Source organism: Sminthopsis crassicaudata, chromosome 1, assembly GCF_048593235.1.
Source record: "Sminthopsis crassicaudata isolate SCR6 chromosome 1, ASM4859323v1, whole genome shotgun sequence".
In the NCBI taxonomy this organism is placed as follows: Eukaryota; Metazoa; Chordata; class Mammalia; order Dasyuromorphia; family Dasyuridae; genus Sminthopsis; species Sminthopsis crassicaudata.
This window is the reverse complement of record NC_133617.1, coordinates 365840823-365853630: the sequence shown is the minus strand read 5'-3', so window position 1 is coordinate 365853630 and position 12808 is coordinate 365840823. Positions and strand designations below refer to the sequence as shown.

Sequence of the window (12808 nt, the reverse complement as noted above, 5' to 3'; positions counted from 1 at the left end):
CTATTAACAGTACAATTATTGTATCATTCTCCTCTATCTCTGCCAACTTTTTGATCCTCTCTTTTAAAAATTTTCTGTATCTTAAAGATAGACATCATTTCACTCTACTTCCATTTTCTCCACAGCCATAACCATAATGTCCCTAGCAATTAAGCAAGCATACATGTGAAAATAGGCCTATAATATTATCATTCAAATTTAATAATCACTAAGTGAGTATGTGCAAGGAACTGGGATAGACACTGAGAGGCATAAAAAGGCATAATCTCTTATCCTCAATTACTTTGTAGATTGGTCAGTGTTATGGGCTGGTTATACCTTTACAATGTATTACTTAAACTGCTTGTAGGCTTTTCCCCATAGGACAAAGACTTGTCTTTCTAGGGGACAAAGGCTGTGTCTAGAATAGTGAAGTTTTGTGTCTGGCTGATGCATACTTGCAAATATTAGGATGGTAATGATAATATTAATGATGGCAATTTCCAGGCCAGGCCAGGCATGACACTGCAATTTGTTCTGAGGGATGCTTGGAAGAAGATTGTACAAATGGAAGACAGAAATCACAGTGGAAATTAAAGAAGTGCTCAAGGTAAGCAAAAGGATTGAGGAAAGGCAGCATGGTCTTCCTCTGTCTGAGGGAAGCCCAGCCTCACCCATTACAAATATAATCCCAACCCGTCTGCCCACAGTCTGAGAATGGAAATGAATCCCTGTTGAAAGTCACAGCTCCAGGATTCTGGGTGCTCAGCTAATCATCCACCTCCAAGTTCTCATTTTCTGGTGCTCACACAAATGACATACCAAGTCAATAAGGCAGAGATGGATGGGAATGAAACTGTAATGGTAATTATAATGCTATTAGAAAACCTTAGTTATTTTAGGTTTTCTGAAGTACTTTACAACACTTAGTAGCCTAGCAATCTCATGAGGTAAACCTTTGTTATCAAAAGAAAGAATTTGTTAGGAAGGAAATCTACACTATTCTGACTCCACTTATTGTGGATATGTCCCACAAGCTCGGAAAGACACACACACACACACACACACACCCCAGAAAACAGATTCATGGAAGCTTTGCAGCATGACATTTTGGTGATCATCAATAGTAATATGAGAATCTCAACTGCAATTGTCAATGTTTTCCTATAGAGCTTCCAGATTAAGTAGCAGAAGAAACACTTCTGATTGAATTAGGAGGATGACCTGATTTGATGCTCCTCTATATATTCACAGAAGTGTTGGCTAAAGTTGTCAGGCCATTCTTGGGTATTCTCAATAAGAAGGGAAGGAAACATGCAGGATGGCTTGCAATTCCATCCTTATTTCCAGGCCTTTACTCAGAATATTCCAACCCCCAGAATATCTACCTCTTCTCTATAATTCCAACTACATGTTAAATCCCAGTTCAAGAACCACTACCTTAATGAAGTCTATTTTTAATATTCTATTAATCTTTTTCTTCCTCAAACTTTCAAAGCACTTAAGGGTTTGAAATATACAATTACTTTTCATTCTTACATCATTATTCTATCATGTTCACTTGTCAGTTTTTACAACATTACTAGATTATTAGCTATATTTTTTGATTTTTCCACAAGTGGATAGGGATTATGGGTAGGGATTTGAATCATGATTTTATTAGTACTGGAAACTCCCAAATAAAGGACCCCCTTCACCCTCCCATCAAGACAGGTTAACATCTTAAGTGAGTTGCTTAGGCTCATTCTACTAATATCTTTGAGAGATAGGATTTGGACCTAGATCAATTGAATGAATTTTAGCAAATTTTGGTTCCATACTCAGTATTTCAAAAAGTATGATATCTGATAATAATCACCTTAGTAAACTAAACTGGGAACTCCAACCCAACAACTGAAAATTGGCTTCTCTGCTAACTTTTCCTTTCTTTACTTGAAAAGAAGGCAATGCTCAAGCAAAAATTGCCTAAGTCTTTCTGATAGAAGCTCCCAATGCTTATTTGTCATCCTCCACTTTTCTCATGTCACCTTGTTAGCTAACTTCAGGGAGGAGTTTGCTGAAGGTACCCCAATGAGTAATGTTCAATATAAACATCCATTAAGTAGTTAAACACAATCATAAATATGCATAGTAAAGAAGTGAGGTAATTCAAGAAGACTTTTCCAGACAAATTCTTAATTTCTGGTTCATGAATTTGTTTTTCATATATATTTTGATAAATGTACTTTAGTAGAATTAGTTTCTTCTGTATCCCTATGTATCTTATCTTATGAATTTAAAAACATTATTCTGAGAAGAGATCTAAAGTCTTCACCTGACTACCACATACATGTAGAAAAAGGTTAAAAATCCTGATTTATAGAGATAAACATAATTAGTCACTTTCTCTACCAATGATCCAATACTATTTATGACAAAACACAATTTCAGTTTCTGCAATGGGTTCAGCTATTGACACAAACTAGATGAGCTTGAAGTACTGTTGACTTTCTCTGTGCAGTAATTCATCTACTCTTATGCCATGGAAACTTTCTAGTGGAACACACTCAGGTAAATCTATGCAGGGAGTAAAGGGTAACCATATTGACCTCTGGCTCTCCAATGGAAACCTAGGATATACTGCATGAGATAAGTTTTCCGGGCTTCAAAATCCATTAAATTATACCAATTGTGGTGATAGTCTTTTGGTGATTTATTTAATCCAGCTAAATACCAATAGAATAACCCCATTAAATTTGGTACATTTAGGATTATGACAATGAAAATGTTTAAATTATTCATTTCCCCGGATTTTGAGCTTTAGTGACAAATCGAAAACCCAAAGATTGTCTGTTTTTTAATCTTTTGTTGTTGGTTTGTTTTATTTGTTTTGTTTTGTTTTATTTCTTTTGGCTATTTATACTTAATTAGAAACCCAGAATTATTTCTGTAGCACCTTGAGGAGCTTTCTTCCAGTTACCAGTTCTCATTAGCTTCTCAGTCCTTTCTCAAGAATCAACTTGGAGAGGCCTAGAGAACTTAAAGAATTCTTCAAATACAGAGAAAAGAAGGAAGCTCACTTGTAAAGGGTGAGAAAGGTCAGAGGGAGGATGTAGGAAATGGAGGACAAGGAGTTGTGTTGGAAAGAGTATCATAGAAAGCTTCCAACAGTCACCCAAATACATTTCCCTATGTGTTTGACTGATATCATGCTTTTGGAACTATAATTATGTACTTAGTGTGTTTCATTATAGGATGTGGGCTTCTGACAGAAGAGGAACAAACAGCATGGCATCAATGACAACACTTCAGAAGTTACCCTCAAAGAATCAATTCAAATGAATTAAATTCCATGCCACTCAATAATAACTGTTATATAGTACTCCAAGGTTTACAAACCATTTCTTTCTCAATATCCTATGAGAGAGGTTATTATCTGTATTTTGCAGATACACAAATTGACACTTAGAAATGAGATGCTTTGATCTGAACAGCCAGCAAATGTAAGAATCAAGTTTTGATCTTTGTCTTGGGACATAGTTTCAACTATTTGGAAAGTAATAACTAGAGAGATGCTGGTTCAAATTCTATCTCTCATACTACCTGTATGAAGGTGGGTAAATCATTTAACCTCCCTGGGTCTCAGTTTCTTCAACTATCTAAATTAGGGAACTGGACTGGGTAGCTCTTGAGATTCCTTACAGTTCTAGATTTATAATTCCGTCATTCCAATCTAGCATTCTTTCCAATGTACTACAGTGAACCAACTACTAACTCATGTGTTTTAGACTTATTTCCTATTATCCTTTTCCATGTACTCTCAGTTTTAGTCTTACTGGACTAATCTTTCTTGGAAAATACAATCTTCTATCACCTCCATTTCTTTGCTCAAAACATTATCAAGAATGTTTTTACTCATTTATATTTAAGAATCCTTTAAAGAAAAATTCAAAATAACATTTTATTTGTGATTATCTTTCCCTAAACTTACTTCTTAGATTCATGTAATACCCTAGACATCTTGTCACCTCTCTTTCATAAATTATTATATATTTTATCTTTGTATAGGAAACAACAAGGTGTTGTGGAAAAAATAGTGTACTTGGAATTAAGGCCTATGGTTAAGAGCTAGCTCTGATACCAACTAGCTTGATATCTGAGTCACTTTAATTCTGAGTCTTAGTTTCTTCTGTAGGATGCTTAGCTATAGCAGTTCTCATGTTTCTTCCAACAATAAAATTCTGTGATAGGTCTTGTCTCTCCACTAAAGTCCATGAGAGCTGGAGTGAACCTATTAAACTTTTTTTTCCCTCTGGTACATTCTGTATTCAATGGACACATTAAATGCTTCTTGAAGATAGCTGAAATTCAGAGAATTTAGCTTTCTCATCTCTTCATGATACAGAGATCCTTTCATCTGTTTACCTACTCAACCTCAGAAAAATAAATATCTATGAACTGGCTTAAAAGGACACTGCATCTTTTATTTTATTTTATTTTAATTTATGAAATAAAACAAGCATTTCTTTAATATAGAATAATTTTTAAAATATAACAGCATATGGAAGTGCAAATCTATTATGTACAACTTGATCTTCCTTTTGAACATATAATAAAGTTAGCATGTCAATCTTCCTTCCTCCTTCCCTGTCCTAAATATGGCTATGATTAGACATAAATATCTATCTATTTATATATATATATATATGTACATATATATATATATATATGTATTTAAGTGTATATGCATGCATATGTATGTATGTAAAATGATTCTTGAGGAAATCTGGGGCTTATAGCTTCACAACTATAAATCCCAACACCCATCCCCATCAATGAGCTCCTAAAATTTCCAAAGGTATTTATCTCAGTAAAGGATAGCTGTACGGGTGTCATGGTTTTAAAATGAAGCTCACTAGATCCCCGAGCTCTGTGACTGTACTTCCAGAGGCCTATAGGCTGATTTCCTACTTTACTGATGAATGCTTACAATATGACTGATGGTCCCTTTTAGTTTTGGAGGTAATTGACTTCTTCTCAGCAAAATTTAGATACCAAGAACAACAATGACAAAAACCATGCAAAATTTTCAATTCATTTTAAAGGACCATGAAAGATGATAAAGGTAGAATAGTCCATGTGGTTCTAAGCTATTCCTATAACCTATTCCTAAAGTCTCTCCTACAAGTCTCTAAATAAAAATTGCATTTTTTTGTTTACTGCAAATGGAAGTTTTGCCATCTTTCTCTAAGAGAGCAGGGAAGAATGTGGTTCTGATATGAACTGCTAACCAACAGGTTTATGATGGCATCATAAATATTCAGACAGAACAAGAACACCTTAGTATCAAGAATGGTTCAGCTTTCTCTTTAGCAAAGAGATGGGTGGTATCAATTCAATTCAAAAGATACTGAATCTCAAAACAATCTGTACATTGTCAACACAATTGACCTTATTAAGCAAAACTTTCCATTTACTTTTCTGCAAGTATTGGTTTACATAACGGCTCCCTGATTAAAAAAATAGTCAGGAACAATAATCTCATTTGGGCTGGATCATTTATCATTATTAGCCAATAAAAATACAAGAAAAATCATACAGGTTGTATGTAAAGGCATTACTCATTCTTGATTCAACCATTCAACAAATATTTAAGTGCTTACTGTGAACCAGATATCATCCTATGTACAAGATATAGAAATATAAAGAACCAAACATCCCCAATTCTTCAAGAGACTAGATTTTAATGACTTAATAGGATCAACTCTATCTCTAGCCCAGGAGCTCTTCACCCTTTTTTTGTGTGTTATGGATCCCCCTGGATGCATGGTGAAACCTATGGAACCCTTTCCACCAAAAAAGCCCCCCAAAAACAAAAAACAAAACAAACAAAACAAAAAAACAAGTTTTAAATCCATTAAAAATAAAAAGGATTACCAGAGAAACCAATTAAACTGAAATGTAGTTGGTATACTGTGATCACATAAAACTACAGGAATCCCTAAGTAGTGATGGATATGTGTTATTTTTAGATATTTACTATTATAATGTAATACGAAAATATAACAAATTTGCTTACTTTTATAATTGAGGGAAGTGAATAAAATATATAGATGTGACTTTTTTCTCTTTATGTTCACAGATCCCTAAAATTTATCCCAGTGCAGTACCTTTTTCTCTAGCCTATCTTTGAACTACTGGATATATTAACCCAAACTCATATTCTCATTTCCTGCCCCCAGGCCTCTTTGTTTAGAAGACAGTAGTATCAAGTCAAGAGGGCTATCTTGAGTACATTAAGAGTCCTTGCATAGTCCCTATGGAGAGAAATAAGAAAATGGAGTCATGGCCCCTGCCCTGGAGCAGCTGACCATCTTGTTGAGGAAACAAGGCTAACACATTTAATTCAATTCGGTAAGCATTTATTAAGTATCTAATATGTGTGAGACATTGCACAAGGGACTAAAGAAAGCATAGATAGATCAGATATGGGCCATGACCTCAAAGTGCTCAGAGTATAGTAACTAAAATTAAATAGATTCATAAATGCTATAAAACAAAAGAAAACACATAAGCATTGGGAGAGCCTCAGAGAATTATAAGAACTCTTAGAAGATCCTGTTCAGCTGTTTGGGGGAGGCAGTGCTCAGAAATGCTTCATAGAACAGGTGGGGATCTTGAGTGAAGAGAATGATTTCAACAGGCTTAGGGAGAATAAAGGTGTCAAAGAATATAGTCTAAGCCCAGTGGATAGGATGAACAAATTCATGAAAAAAAAAAAAAAAAAAAAAAAAAAAGATCAAAGAACTGAGGGTTGAACTGTGCTATACTAGTTACTCCATAGGTATTCTTACTAATTAGGAACACTAGTTAGAAACTTCTCATATTACCTTGCACTTATTTATCTGTTTACCCCCAGTACTTCCCAGTAGAAAACAAGTGATGAAAAAATACTGTTTGTTTGTTCCTTCACATTCCTAGCGCCTAGCATGGTGTTTTGCTCATAGTAACAACTTGAAAAATGTCAGAAAAGTAAAAGGAATATATTTGGGATAGATCAAATAAGTACAACTGAGAAGTCTCTATTTACTATAATGGTAACATTTGAAGAGCTTTGTGAATGATAGGGGGATGAAGGAGCGCAAGAAGAAAGAGAAAGAGAATGATGTGGAAATAGTCTCTTAGTGTAATAAAAAGGGCGTGGGATCTAAGAGTCTAAAGACAGAGAAGGTAAGTACTGGAACACTAACTCTGCAATTTAACAACTCCATGACCCTGAGTAAACTGGTTGAGTTGTCTAAGACTTGGTGTCTTCATCTTTAAAATGAAAGTGTTGGCCTGGAGCATCCCCAATACTTCTTCTAGTCTAATACAAACAGAATATACAAATAAAAAATCTGCTGTGGTCTAAAATAAGGACTCAGGATTTCTGATTTTCTTGGTTTGTGAACTTGGATATTTAAATATTCATACTGAAATACCCTGTATCTCAGTTTACTCATTTATAAGGTGGAGTTAATAATGCCTGAAGTACTTAGCTTGCTGTGATGTGAGGATCAGAGAAGAAAATGTATAGAAAGGTCTTTGTGAAAAATAATTATTTAAATACTAAGCATTATTATTAATTTCTAGCTCACTAAATTCATCCAATAATCATCGTTCTTCAAAACTTTGACAAGATACCATTCAAAGTCAAAAGGAAATAAAATGAGAAGGATTTCCCCTGCTCTCAGCTTCAGGCTGCTTTGGGCCCACACCAAGGGTGAAGGCATGTAAGTCACTTGGGAGAGATAACAAGAACAGCTGATCTATCTCTTTATGAGCTCAGAAAGATATCTTTCATTAGACAACTCTGCAGATTTGGACCTTGACCAAGAAAGCCTCCCTACTGACCATCCTAAGTTAAGTGTAGAGCTTGCCAGCAGGATAAAAGCCAGCCAAAAAGAGCCTGGGGGACTCTGGAGGCAAGGAAGGGAGTTCTTGCTATATGCAAACTTATCCAAATGACTGGCTTCCAACTGGAATTGGCATGGGATTGGCAGTCAATAATACAGTGAGATAGTGAGAAGGGAATGGGGTCTTGTTCTCACTACTAACTCCTAGACTCCCACTAGACACTGAGATGTCTAAGAGGCCAAACTAGACTCATGCCAAATTCTTCATATAATCCAAGCATAATAATAATCCAATAATCCACTAATAATCCAAGAAATAGCATCATTTCTTCTTGACTATATTTCTCTATTCTCTTCTCTGGTTCTTCTTTCCTTTCTTCTTCTTCCAAGAACACCCTCTCCCCATTACTCAGAGTGTAATCCAAAAATTCAGATTTTCCAAGGCCAATTTTCAGCCAATATGGCATATCTGGATATAGCAGTCAAGATCAGTTGTGACTGAGCCCAATTAGGACACAATAAAGACTTGCAAATGAGTAGTCATAGGGCAAAATATTCAGGTGACAATCTTATGAACGTAGATGGCCCTTCTGAGAGAGAATTATAGGATCTAAGAATAAGAGACTTAGAACTGAAAGAGATTTCAAAGGCCATCTAGTTGACCACCACTACTTTTTTTTTGGTTTTGTTTTGTTTTGTTTTTAATATATGAGCAAACTGAGGTAAAGAGAGGTTAACTGACTTGCCCAAGATCATAGATAATCAACAGCTCTGGAGGTGGAATTTGAACACAATTCCTACGATTCCAATCAATGCTCTTTTTATTCTCAGTTCCATTTTCTTTCTTGTCCAATACTTTGAACATTTGTTTCTTTATGCCTACCTCCTGTTCAAAGGCAGTACACAAGAAAATTCTAATATAGCAATTTGAAGTACACAGAGGGAATACAACATGCAGATAACTCTCCATTTTTCAGAGTAATCCTGATAGTCAATTAATAACACTCACACAACCAGATGGTTCTAACTAAAATGTCCTATGGAAAAAAATGGACTGCTCCAGTAAAGGTATGTTACTGGAAATGTCTATATTTTTATGCCCTCTAATTATGTCAAGTCAATAAGTTTTGATTATGAACCTATTATGTATAAGCTATTGTGTCAGGTGGTAGGGATGCAAAGACACAAATGAAAGACAGGCAGTATTTCCTTTATTTTATACTTACTTGATACAGTCTTACAAATTTTATCTGTTGTTTTCTTTATGCTTTGTACAACACCAGTGTGTCTCTTCAATGAAAAGCACAGACTGTGGTTTTTGACAGAAAGTTCTCAAGAGGTGAAGAAATGGAAGGAAGGAAATGAGAAAGAAAAACAGAAAGCAAAGAAGGAAACATAGGAAAATGGCATAATAAAATATTAATACTTAGTCATCATAGTAACAATAATAAAGCTTACATGGATATAGTGAATCATAAAATATTTTCCTTACAAAAACTTTAGAGGAAGCTAGTGTAAGAATTACTGTCCCCATTTTATAGATGGAAGAATTAAAACAAAGAGGTTAAGCCATTTGACCAGGGTCAAACAGAGTAAGCAATCAAACTAGAACATTTGGATTCTAAGTCCAGAGATGCTTTTATTGTATCTGTTATATCTATTTACTTTATCTGCCAAGTGACTTAGATAACCTCTAAGATTACTTGTAATTTCTGTATTCGCTGATCCAAAGCAAAGCTTCTTAAACTATGGGTTGCAATCCACATGGGCTCATGTAACTCAATGGGGAATGGTGTCACACAATGATTATTAGTAAATGTTTTATTTGCATATCTATTTTATATACATATAGAACCAAGGTTGTATAAAAATTTATCATGTGAAAAGTATTGTAAGTAGGAAGAGTTTTAGAAGCCCTGGCCTAAACTATTAGCCAAAATAGAAAAAGTTTTTTATGCTGTTGTAAGATGAGATTTTTCTATTTTCATATTACATAAAAAGGTACACACACTTAATAACAGATACAAAAAGAAATATTTGGAAATACCTTTTGTTGGCCCCAGGGAGCGGGGAATAAAGGAGAGTTACATGGGTTATACTTTTGCTAATATAGGAACTTTAATTCCAGCTAGAATCTTTAATTTTTCATTCTTTTTTGGGGGGAGAAGCAATTGGGCTTAAGTGACTTGCCCAGAATCACACACCTAGTAAGTGTTAAGTGTCTGAAGCTGCATTTAAACTCAGGTCCTCCTGACTTCAGGACTGGTGCTCTATCTATAATGAAATCTATCTGCCCCTAGAATCTTTAACTTTGCAAAATAGAATGTATTATATCCATTATCCCATTTTATTTAGAAAAGGACTATGTGTAAGTAAGTCAAAAATGTTTAGAAAAACAAGTATTGAATGAATGAATGAGCAGAGCATTTATTAAGCATTTATTTTATGCAAAGCACTCAGCTAAAAAATAAAACAGTCTCTGCTTCAAGAAATTCACATTCTAAAAGGAACAACCTGAGAAGGTAAGTGCCTTATTTGTTGTCACACAAGTAGATAGTGAAGGAGGACAAAAAGAGTATACTCAAATATCTTTACTCTTATTTTAAAGTTCTTTACATTATAATATTTTTCCATCTTTCCCTTGGGGAGGAGGGGTGGAGAGAACATAAAAGAAAACTGTATCTCAGGAAGAGATATGGAGGAAGATTTTTGTATAGCTATTACTTTGGTCAGGCATTTATCTTCCTTTCTAATACATCCACTACATAAATAAGGATAACAAATACATTGATCTAAAGTGAGGGAGAGAAATAAAACAATTGTAAAAAGATACTGTGAATCTTGAGTATGGAGAGTACCATTTCTACTGGCAGTGTCCAAAGAGAGGCTTCTGATTGCTTCCCCACAACTAATGAAAGAGAGATCCTCCCTGTGGTTGAAATTCTAGATCTGAAAAATAAATCAAGATCAAAGACAACTGGTTCTCCAAGATCATGCCCAAATTTTAAATAAATTTGTATATTCAGAAACATACATCTTTGGAGTCAGGATTTAGTGCAAGGGGAGGAGATGGGAAATCAGGAGCCTCTAATCTGGCAGGAAAGTCACTGTCTCCAAGCCACGTTGTTTTCTTATTAAATAGGACTCAGAAATCCTGGCTTGAGGGCTAATATTATTCAAGTCACTTAATTTTATGCTCAGAAAGGTCATTCCTAGGGTGTGGTAAGATGGGAAGGAGTTGCCATGTGAAGAGAAGAACAGGATACTCTCAGTAATGATGAGGTACCTGTATAGGTAGTACACAGAAGAGTTATGAAGAAGCAGTAAAACCCTCTTAGAAAAGCCAAAGTCTGACACATTGTCAAGAAATTCTCAGTGGGGTAAAATGGTTTTCCCAAAGATTGATTCAGAGTCTCTCTGAATGACTTGATTAATTTAATTAGATTCATGCTGATGCTACTTGGTAGAATCTTTATAATATTATCTACTCTTCCATGAAATTTGGGATAATACAAGACCATGTTAGGATCTCAGTCAAGAGGGCTCTTAGAGGTCATCCAATCCAACCCCGCTGATTGAATCCTTCCACATATTATTTGTCATTCAATCTCTGTATCTCAAAAGTCTGATTATATAGTGTTCATTGCCTCAAAGTATAGACAATTTCAATGACGAATCAATGCTGATTGTCCAAAAAGTTCTTCCTTATATGGAGCCAAAATTAAACTTTGTTCCACTATTTCTAATATGATCCACAGGAGCTATACCTTCAGTCACATATAATCCTTCTAAACACGTAAGTCTTCCTTTTATGGGACTAGACATTCCCAGGCCCTTCAAAAATTCCTTAAATATTGTTTCCAAATCTTTCACCATCTGGGGTCTGTCTCTCTTTCTCTTGGACATATTCCATTTGTTAAGGTCCCCTTTAAAATATAGATCTCAGACCTGAACACAATATGTTTAGATCTGTACTGACCAACACAGAGTACAGTGGGACTAACAGACCTCCCTATTCTTCCATCTACGCAGCTGTGGTGCATTAACATTTTGGCAGATGAGTCAGACTATTGGCTCATACTGAGCTTTGCAGGCAACTAAAAGGTCTAGATCCCTGTCATAAAAATTATTATTGTCAGACATCCCAATCTGTACTTATACAAGTGATTGTTTTTAACTGAAATGCAGAACTTTACATCTTGTTGAAGGAGAAGGGAGACATGGGTTGGCATATAAGTATACAGACAATACCACAGATGTAAGCAAAGGGCAGTTAACTAAAAAATACATTCATTTGTTGTTACACCTTTTCAGAAGAGTTGTTCTGAGACACTGGGACCATGCAGGATTCAACATGATTAACTTTCTTGTTTACATTGTGCAACTCTTTTCTTCTTTCAACTATCTGATGACTTTTATTCAAAACTTATAATGTTCTTTGGTGTGTAAATTTTATTAGGGACATGGCCTCTTGAACTGTAGAGTATATGTTGTGTTTGTGTGTGTGTTTGTGTGTGTGTTTGTGTGTGTGCTTGTGTGTGTGTGTGTGTATGGAAAGAGAAAAATATATAGAGAAAGACAAAGATAAAAAGACAAAGAGACAAGAGAGAGAATCTTAGAATAAGAAGGAAAAGGTCTGTTCTAAAAGTTTGTGTGGTTTTGGGCCACTTATCACCTTGCTTCACGAAAGCTTTGCTTTCGTGATCTGTAAAATGAAAGAGAGAAATCTTGAGAGCCCTTCAAGTTAGAAATTGCTGTGATTTTTTTTGGAAGATATTTAACAGCACAAGGGTTAAACAAATCTACGAAAACTAAGAATAACTAAGCTATAAGAGACACTAAGCATAAATAGAATTTCATAGAAACAATTTAATCAATTCAATTCAGGAAAAATTTAACAATCATCAAATATGTGTCTGGTGTAAAATATATTAATTTGCATTTGTTTATATGTT

The 12808-nt window shown here is 34.9% G+C and overlaps 1 protein-coding gene and 1 long non-coding RNA gene across 10 annotated transcripts in view; one reads left to right on the top strand and one right to left on the bottom strand.

Moving 5' to 3' along the window:
* SETBP1 (SET binding protein 1) overlaps positions 1-12808 on the bottom strand; it is a 468541-nt gene that overhangs the window by 171698 nt on the left and 284035 nt on the right. The window lies entirely within an intron of this gene.
* LOC141549608 (uncharacterized) overlaps positions 1-12808 on the top strand; it is an 89002-nt gene that overhangs the window by 16504 nt on the left and 59690 nt on the right. Inside the window, exon 3 of the long non-coding RNA XR_012484397.1 lies at positions 6201-6372. This is a non-coding gene — a long non-coding RNA (uncharacterized LOC141549608). The remainder of the gene's footprint in view (positions 1-6200; positions 6373-12808) is intronic.